Below are 8,417 nucleotides of genomic sequence, written 5' to 3'. Positions count from 1 at the left end.
TTCTATATTATGAGTTCCTCCACTTTGCAATTTTCAACAGAGAGCTTCACTTCTCTTTATTCATCTCGATAGAAATGCTATCTTTAAATCTCTCTCTGTAACAATACATTGGATGACTCCAGTGAAAGTGAAGTGAACTCAATTCAAGCAAACTTTACCTGGGATAGGAGAAGGTTAGAGCCACTTTTATATATGTATATGCATGGGGAGTGGGGTGAAAACTTGACCATGTGCTTGCTCATGGCAATCTTTCTCCCCTTCTCTTGGGAAAATGTAGCTCCCAAGGGTTAAGAAATATGTTAAACTGGTCTGGAATAACTACTGTCTTGCTAGACAATCAGTAGGATTGTTAGAGGCATCCTACTGAAATTTTCTAGGGGAACTACCCAGAGGTATTTGGGTACCCAGTAAAGCTGGACAAAAGCAAGTGATTACCAGAGGGAAGCATGGCATCATATATAATATTCTAACTCTTTACTGAGGCTCTCAAATATATTGTGACTAAATACTAGGCTAAGACTGAAGGCTGAACTCCAAGTGCCAGGAGATTGCTAAATTTTAATGGAAAATGCTAAATTTTCACTTGGAAAGTGGGCTATTTTTGCTGTCTTTGTTAGCAATATTTTTAATAAACATGGTCTTTGTTCAATGTTTTGTTAGCCTTAGTGCCTACAGGGGAGCAAGGCTCTAGAAACACAAACCAAAATCTGACATTTCCAAGGGTTTAATTGGATAGTGACTAAGCCATGAAGATTATTAAAAGAAAAGTCTTCTGAGAATTAAACTCCGGATGAACTCAAAAGTAAAATCAGGAGCCACAGGTTGTAGCAGTTCTTCCTTTAGTCTTTTTTTCTTTTTAAACAATGTAGCATGCCCATACTTTCAAAAGACAGTGTGATATAATGAAAATCATATTAGAAATGGAGCCAGGAATTCTGATTTCAAGGTCAAACTCTGTCATAGTATCTAGTATCTAGACCCTGGGAAAAACAAATATTTCTGAGCTTTACTTCTCCAAATGTAAGTTAAGAACAATACTTCTTATACTACCTTGTTTTGAATATATATGTTAAAATATTTATGAACATAAAAGCATACAAATATAAACTCATTAAAGATGTACACAAATATAAGTTGGCATTCTAATAGGCATTCTCGACCAACATCTGATGGTTTGCCCCACTTTTTTCATCTCATTCCTTATTTCTGACTTCTTTCTTTATGTTACTCAACATTCTACCTGAATAAAAAAAAAAGTGTCCTGACATTAATAATTCCACAGTCTGGCTCTAAACTATTTTCAAACTCTCATTCTAATCAAAAAAGTAAATTGAGGCAAAGAGACATGCTAATCAAATTCACAGGTAACACAAAATTGGAAAAGAGGGATAGATAACTTGACAGTCTAGTGAATTGTGTTGAATCTACTAAATTAAAATTTAATGAAAATACAAGTATAGGATGGAAGAAGCATGTAGTTTAAAAATTATCTTGGGGAATTTATAAAAATAAAAGTTACTTTCCAATTAATAAATGGTTGAAGGATATAAACTGGAAGTTTTCAGAAAAAGAAATCAAAGTCTATCAATAATCATAAAAATGTCCTAAATCACTATTGACAAGAGAAATGCATATTAAGACAACTCTGAAATATCACCTCATAACTATCAAATTGGCTAAACATGACAGAAAAGGAAAATGACAAATGCTGGGAGTGGGAGCGATGTAGAAAAATAGAGACACTAATTCACAGTTGGAGGGGAAAACTTGTCCAAATATCCTGGAGAACAATTTAGAACTGTGCCCAAGGGTCTATAAAACTGCATACTCTTTGACCCAGTAATACTACCACTAGGTCTGTACTCCAAAGAGATCAGAGAAAAAGGGAAAGGACCTATATGTACATAAATATTTCTAGCATCTCTTTTTGTGGTGGCAAAGAATTAGAAACTGAGGGGATGCCCATCAATTGGGAAATGGCTGAACAAGCTGTAGGGTATGATTGTGATAGACTACTGTTGAGCTATAAGAAATGACTGGTTGAGGTTGTTTCATAAAAACCTGAAAGAATTCTATTAACTGATGAAAAGTGAAATGAGCAGAACCAGGACAACACTGTACACAGTAACAGAAATCTTGTAATGCCTGTTAGTGAAATCATCTAGTACTTTTACAAATGAGGAAATTGAGAACCTAGAGAGAATGCATTTACTCAGTACCTGACTTCTTAGTGGCTGTAATCAAGAAAAATGGCCAAAAACAGAGAAAAATATGAGATTTAAAGAAGATGGACCAAGGAGAGGCAGATGGAACATTCAAGAAGCCAGAAGGGGAAGGGAGAATTGAGAATTCCAAGGAAGATTCAAAAAGAGTTAAACTGTTGGCCTAACTAGAAGGTAAGTCAACCCCTTCCAACTTTCTTCTTCTTTGTCTTTGAAATCCTCCCTATTACAAAACGTAGAGACAGTCTTAGGTAAACTAAAATATCTAATTTATTTCTTAGAAAGGAAAGATAGGGAGGGAGAGAGAGAGGGAGGGAGAGGGGCCAAGGAGACCCTGATAACTATTCCCTAATGGCTACTTTTAGATGATAGGGTCAAACTGTCTTTCAAGGAAAATATATTTCTCCTTTGGGAAATGATGATCCAAGGTGATCTTCAGTACAGGGCAGAAACACTTTTCTTCAGCACAGCCAGGTAAAAGGTATTGGAAGAGCAACTCTTCTCCATAGCTCTTGTCAGAGTCTTTGGTAAGAGAGTGACCAGAATCTCCCCCTGGCCAACAGTTTTACTCTTTTTGAATCTTCCATGGAATTCTCAATTCTCCCTTCCCCTTCTGGCTTCTTGAATGTTCCATCTGTCTCTCCTGGGTTCATCTTCTTTAAATCTCATATTTTTCTCTGCTTTGGGCCATTTCTCTTGATTACATGGCCAAGCTGGTAAAATCAAGTAGTTTTGGCATACATAAAGAAAATGGAAAACATAAGAGAAAGCAGTTGTGTCAGAATAAGAGAAGTAGTCCCTTACACATTTTCTCCTTTTTCTATAGGCAAAATACTATTCAAAGTAACTCCTGCACTGCAAGTAGCATTGGGGATTTCTGTATTTATTTTAATAACAAATTTCCACATGAGTTTTCCAAAGTTATATGATTTAAAATGTCTCCCTCCTTTCTTCCCTCCTCCCTCCTGGAGCTGGTAAGCAATTCAGTATGGGTTATACATGTATTATCATGCAAAACATATTTCCATATTATTCATTTTCAAAAGTAAATATGGAGATTTCTATATTTAGTCAACAATGAGCAGTGTACATATTTTATTATCATACAAGTTTTCTTGATAAATACAACCATAGAGAGAACTTAATTCAAGTATTCTTTTACTAACTGGGCATAACACAAGGAGCTATATATGAAATGCTTGCCAAAGGTGTTCACCATTGTCAAGGAGGATGTCCTGAGCAAAGTCCAAAAGGAAGGAATCCTAATAAATAGTAACATTCTCCAAATGCTATAATTTGGGTGTGACATTATGCTAATTTGATCAATCAGTAGACAGGCATCAAGGCCAGGAATGCTACAGGACTTCTCAAATGAAATCCATAAGAACTCAAAAAGGGATTGTCTAATACACTGTACAGAAAAGATCAAAGAGATGAAGAATGCATAATCTAAAATTATGATAGTTTGAAATTGAAGTTTTGAAATATAACCTGAAGTTAGATGGATGTCACTGGAGAATCCACTTCATTTTATTAGCATTTTATTAAGCACCTACTATGTATAGGCTACTGGAAAAGGAAACAGCAAACTATTCCAGTATCTTTGCCAAGAAAACCTCAAGGAGAGTACTGGCATGCTATGTTCCATACATAGCACAAGGAGTCAGACTCAACTCAACAACAAAAACAATGTGTAGGATGCTGTGCTAAATTCTGGGGATACCAAGCAAAAATAAAAACTCTGCTCTCAAACAAGTAAACAGACAAGTGGATCCTGCCTAGTTCATACAATCACAGAGCTAGAGCTAGATGGAACTTTAAAAGTAATCTAGTTTGAACTCTTTATTTTATTTCCTCTTTTTAGTAAGTCCCACGCATCTGAAACACAACTAATATGAGAATTTTAGCATAACAAGTAAGAAGCTGCTTGGAGGACATGATTCATGAGGGAGCTAGGTGGTGCAGTATATATAGAGCTCTGGGCCTAGAGGCAGAAAAACTTCTATTCAGTTTTTGCTTCCAAACCTTAATGGTCCAGCAACTGCAGGCTTGTCACTTAACCTCTGTCTGCCTCAGTTTCCTCATATGTTAAGTAAGGATAACAATAACACCCAAGTCCTAGGGTTGTTTGTGCAGATCAAATGAGATGCTATTAGTAAAGTGCTTCACAAATTTTAAAATGCTCCTATTATTATTATAGTTTCATTGCTAGTTCTAAAATTTTACTGTTCTAGAAGTCAGTGCTGAAGTTAATGCAAACAAGGAAGGAATTTAGGAAGAATTTCGTTCTGAGATTATCTCCAATTCATCTTGTTGTTCATAACTGTTTGCATATTGTTTTCTCTTGTTTGAATATAGGTGCCTTCATAGTGTAAGGGTAGGATTTAATAAAACAAAGTAAGAGAGAAAGGGGTTCCTTCAGCCGAGTGAGCAGAAGACAAAAAAGAAGCCAGACTCCAAGCAGCCTGCCATGCTTGAGTCCAAGCCCAAAAGGCCCCACAGCATGGGTTTCAGCCAATTTATATAGAAACCCATGCATGGATGCAAAACAAGGACACAAGAAAAGGGAACCCTGGGAAGAGTAAAGAATGCTGGGAAATGAAATCCTTTGGGATCCAAAATTTTAAAACACACATCCCCCCCCTCCCACCCCCCCCCCCCCCCCCCGATCTTTTGGGAGACTAGTCACTCCAATGGATCTTGCAAACATAACCAAACTTATAACTGCAACTAAAGATACATACAATATGGCAGTTTCCAAGGGGAAATTAAAATAATCTGGGGACAAAAGGAAACAAAAGAGAAAAAGAAACAAAATCAACATTAGGTGCTTTGGCACACATAAACAAACAATTAGGAGGCAGTCCTATTTGGCATAAAAGTATACATTAAAAATAAATGCATTCAATCTCCCAGAGTTCAAATTCACCACATCTGAAAATTCTTTCTGGATCTTCTGGTGCAGTGTGTGGTCTCTGCAGGCATCTTCATGGTGACTTCTCCAAACAGTTCACTTTCTGGATTCAGGGAGATAGCAAGTTTCTTGTACTAAAATTACTATCAAAAGAATTTAAACTTTGCATCATAGAATAATAATACATTCCCCCCTGAGGAGGATATTGACAAGCACACGGATCACACAGGGATACATGGCTGAGTTATGAGATATGTAAATCAATTGTCGAAAGAAAATAAAAAACATCAAAAATCCAAATAAAAGAGAAAAAATAACTCCTGGATGAAATATAAAATATCAAAGTTTTATGTGTAAACATCCTAAGTAAGGAAAAATAAATCTATAACACATCCTTGAATCAGGGCCAGATTAAAGTGATTTCTGTCCTATAAGCCTGTAATAACAATTATGCACTTAGCCATTCAGCAGCCAGGATTACAGTAAATTGCCACAGTATGAAAGACAGAAAAAGGACTAGGTTTTTGAAGCAGATGGGAAATAGCATTCCCTGGTCTGATTTTTCCTTGTCTCTCAGGAATAAGGGAGCCAGAATAGCCAATGCTAGGTACTTGATAGAAAGTATGGTACAAGGAGTCCTGAGTCTAACATATGTCATACAGCCACAACCTTGAGCCTCACACAAGGTTCAAGTCCTCTTGTCTTGATGCAGAATCTCATCAATCCTACCAGAATTGGTTTGTCTCTTTGACCTCTGTGCTCATTTGGCACTATGCAGGTTAAGTCTGTGCTTCCTTGGCACTGTGCAGGTTAAGTCTGTGCTCATTTGTGAACCCTTCTCCTAGAATCAGACACACTCATAAAGCAAAGTCCCTTAATATTTAAACAACAAGTGACAGGTTTACATAATCTAAAACTTTTGAGTATGCATTCACATTTAGGGCTAATGGATATTTTAAACTTATGCTAGTGCAAAATCAATACTGATGGCATGTGCTTAAAGGTACACAAAATGAAAGAAAAAAGAAAACTCAAATACTATATTGTATATGCAAGGAAAAACAATAATAAAAATGTTTTTAAAATTATATATGTATCTCTTACAATCAGTGACACACTGTGTCAGCCAAGGAGAGGTAGAATACAAAGGTTTCTCATCCAAAAAATGAAATCCATTCCCTTTATAACTTGGCCATGATCCACAGTGTGAGTGCAAATGATTTTCACAAAGTAGCAGGTTTATAAAACAGTGGTCCAACAGGTAATGCACATTCAAAGAAAGTATCGAAATTCTCTCTCTCTCACACACACACACACACATATATATATAGCGATAAAAGATGAAAGGTTTGCAAAAACTGAGAGGTGCAAATGTCAGAGCATGTGACTAAAGGTCACATGGGAGCCTGAGGCTAGAGATCTGGAAATGATTCTATACTCAATGGACTTCATCAGAGCTCTCCTGGAAGGAGCTGAGGTTGAGTCTTGGAAAGGCTTTCTCCTAAGACCAACAGAAGGAAAGAAATCTTTTGGATCTGGCTGCTGGCAGCTTTGAGATTGAAGATAGACTGACCAACTGAAGTTCTTGGCCTATTTGATTGGACTCCTGATGTGAGACTTGACTATTGGAAATCTACTGCTTAGCTTAATAAGATAAGTTTAGATAGTTTATAGATATTAGATGTTAGATAACTAGTATAAATTTCTCCTAAACCCCTGTTCCTTCCTCCCTTTCCCAACAAATAAATCTATCTTAACTATTTATATGTTTCCTCTTGTTCTTTCCTCACCCCAAAATTCCAACATAACAATATATATATATATATATATATATATATATATATATTTAAAAACAAAATTAAATCTCAAAGCAAACAATTGGTAAAATACTTAAATATGATAGGATATAGTTATTCATTATCTATAGAAGGTGCTCTCTTTATGTGGGAGCAATGGATCCAAGAGTCCTTTTCTCCAACTTTAATATCTGTTGGAGTGGTTAACAGGACTTGGAATGGACTGTCATAGGCAAGCTTAGTTGCCCTAGTAAGCTGGAAGTTCTTTATATAAACTTTGTTACCTGGGTGCAAGCCATGTTGCGAGAAGTCTATATCACCTGCTTGTATAGTATCTCCAAATTCATGGAGCTCTTGCAGTCTGGTCTGCAAATCCCATAAATATGATGCAAGATAAGCATTCTCCCCACCCCCACCCCCCCGTAATGATGTATATGCAGGAGAGAAAGGCTTAGCTTGTATAGGAGGATGTCCAAAAAGCATCTCAAATGGTGAGATGTGTAGATTTCCTTTGGGCCTGCTTCTAAGATAAAATAGGGTCAGAGGGAGAATTTCAGGCCATTTTAAATGAGTCTCAGTGCACAATTTTCCAACATAGTTTTAAGTTCTCTATTCATTCTTTCAACTTGGCCTGAGCTCTGGGGATGGTATGGTACATGGAATTTAGGAGTTATCCCCAAACATGAATAAATCTGAGACAGGACTGAATCGGTAAAATGAGTTCGTCTATCCTAATCAATGCATGCTGGTAGACCAAAGTGAGGAATAACTGTCACTTCCCTTCAGAAACCTGGGGTCACCCCACTATCAAGAAAAGATGTTGTTCCTTGGGTTAGGCAGTTTGGATTCCTGGAATCCTGAGCTAACCTTCCCCTTTTGGGGAGAGATGTGATTCTCCCCAAATCTTCTGTCCCCTTTCCTAGGAACAGAAACCAACTAGACCTAATTCTAAAGTAATAAACAATTTATTTGGGTTCACACAATGAAGGAGAGGTAGGAGTGTTGGGAAAGAAAAGTGGGGAGTAGGAAACACACTTGTCCCCTCTGGCAGACTGACCCCCCCAAGTTCTTGGGGTTCAAGGCTGAGTGTCTTGAACCCTCCTCCGGCCAGCTGCTGGTTGATTCCTATTCCTCAGCTAACTAGCTTTTAGTTCAGGAGTCTAGGAACAGGTTAGGGAAGGAGAGAGAAATCTAGGGAGAGATCTGGATGGCTCTGGCCAGCGTGAATCCAAATCCAAAACCCCCTTTAGAATTCAGGTAGTTGTTCTTAAAAAGTCCTAGTGGGGTATTTTTGGGTCCCAGAAGGAATAACAGGTCCCATGAGGATGGGCTCTTTCTCAGATTCCAGGAAAACCTCCTTTCCTCCTCCACCTCCCAGGTTGGAAGACATTGACAGTTGGAGCTCCTCTCTCTCCGCCCCTCCTCCGCTGCTTTTCAGCTGATCTCTCCTTCAGCTTGGCTTCCCATTGTAAACCCCTGGATCTC

The sequence above is a fragment of the Monodelphis domestica genome, chromosome 6, assembly GCF_027887165.1.
Source record: "Monodelphis domestica isolate mMonDom1 chromosome 6, mMonDom1.pri, whole genome shotgun sequence".
Lineage (NCBI taxonomy): Eukaryota > Metazoa > Chordata > Mammalia > Didelphimorphia > Didelphidae > Monodelphis > Monodelphis domestica.
Note: the sequence above shows the minus strand (reverse complement) of the source record.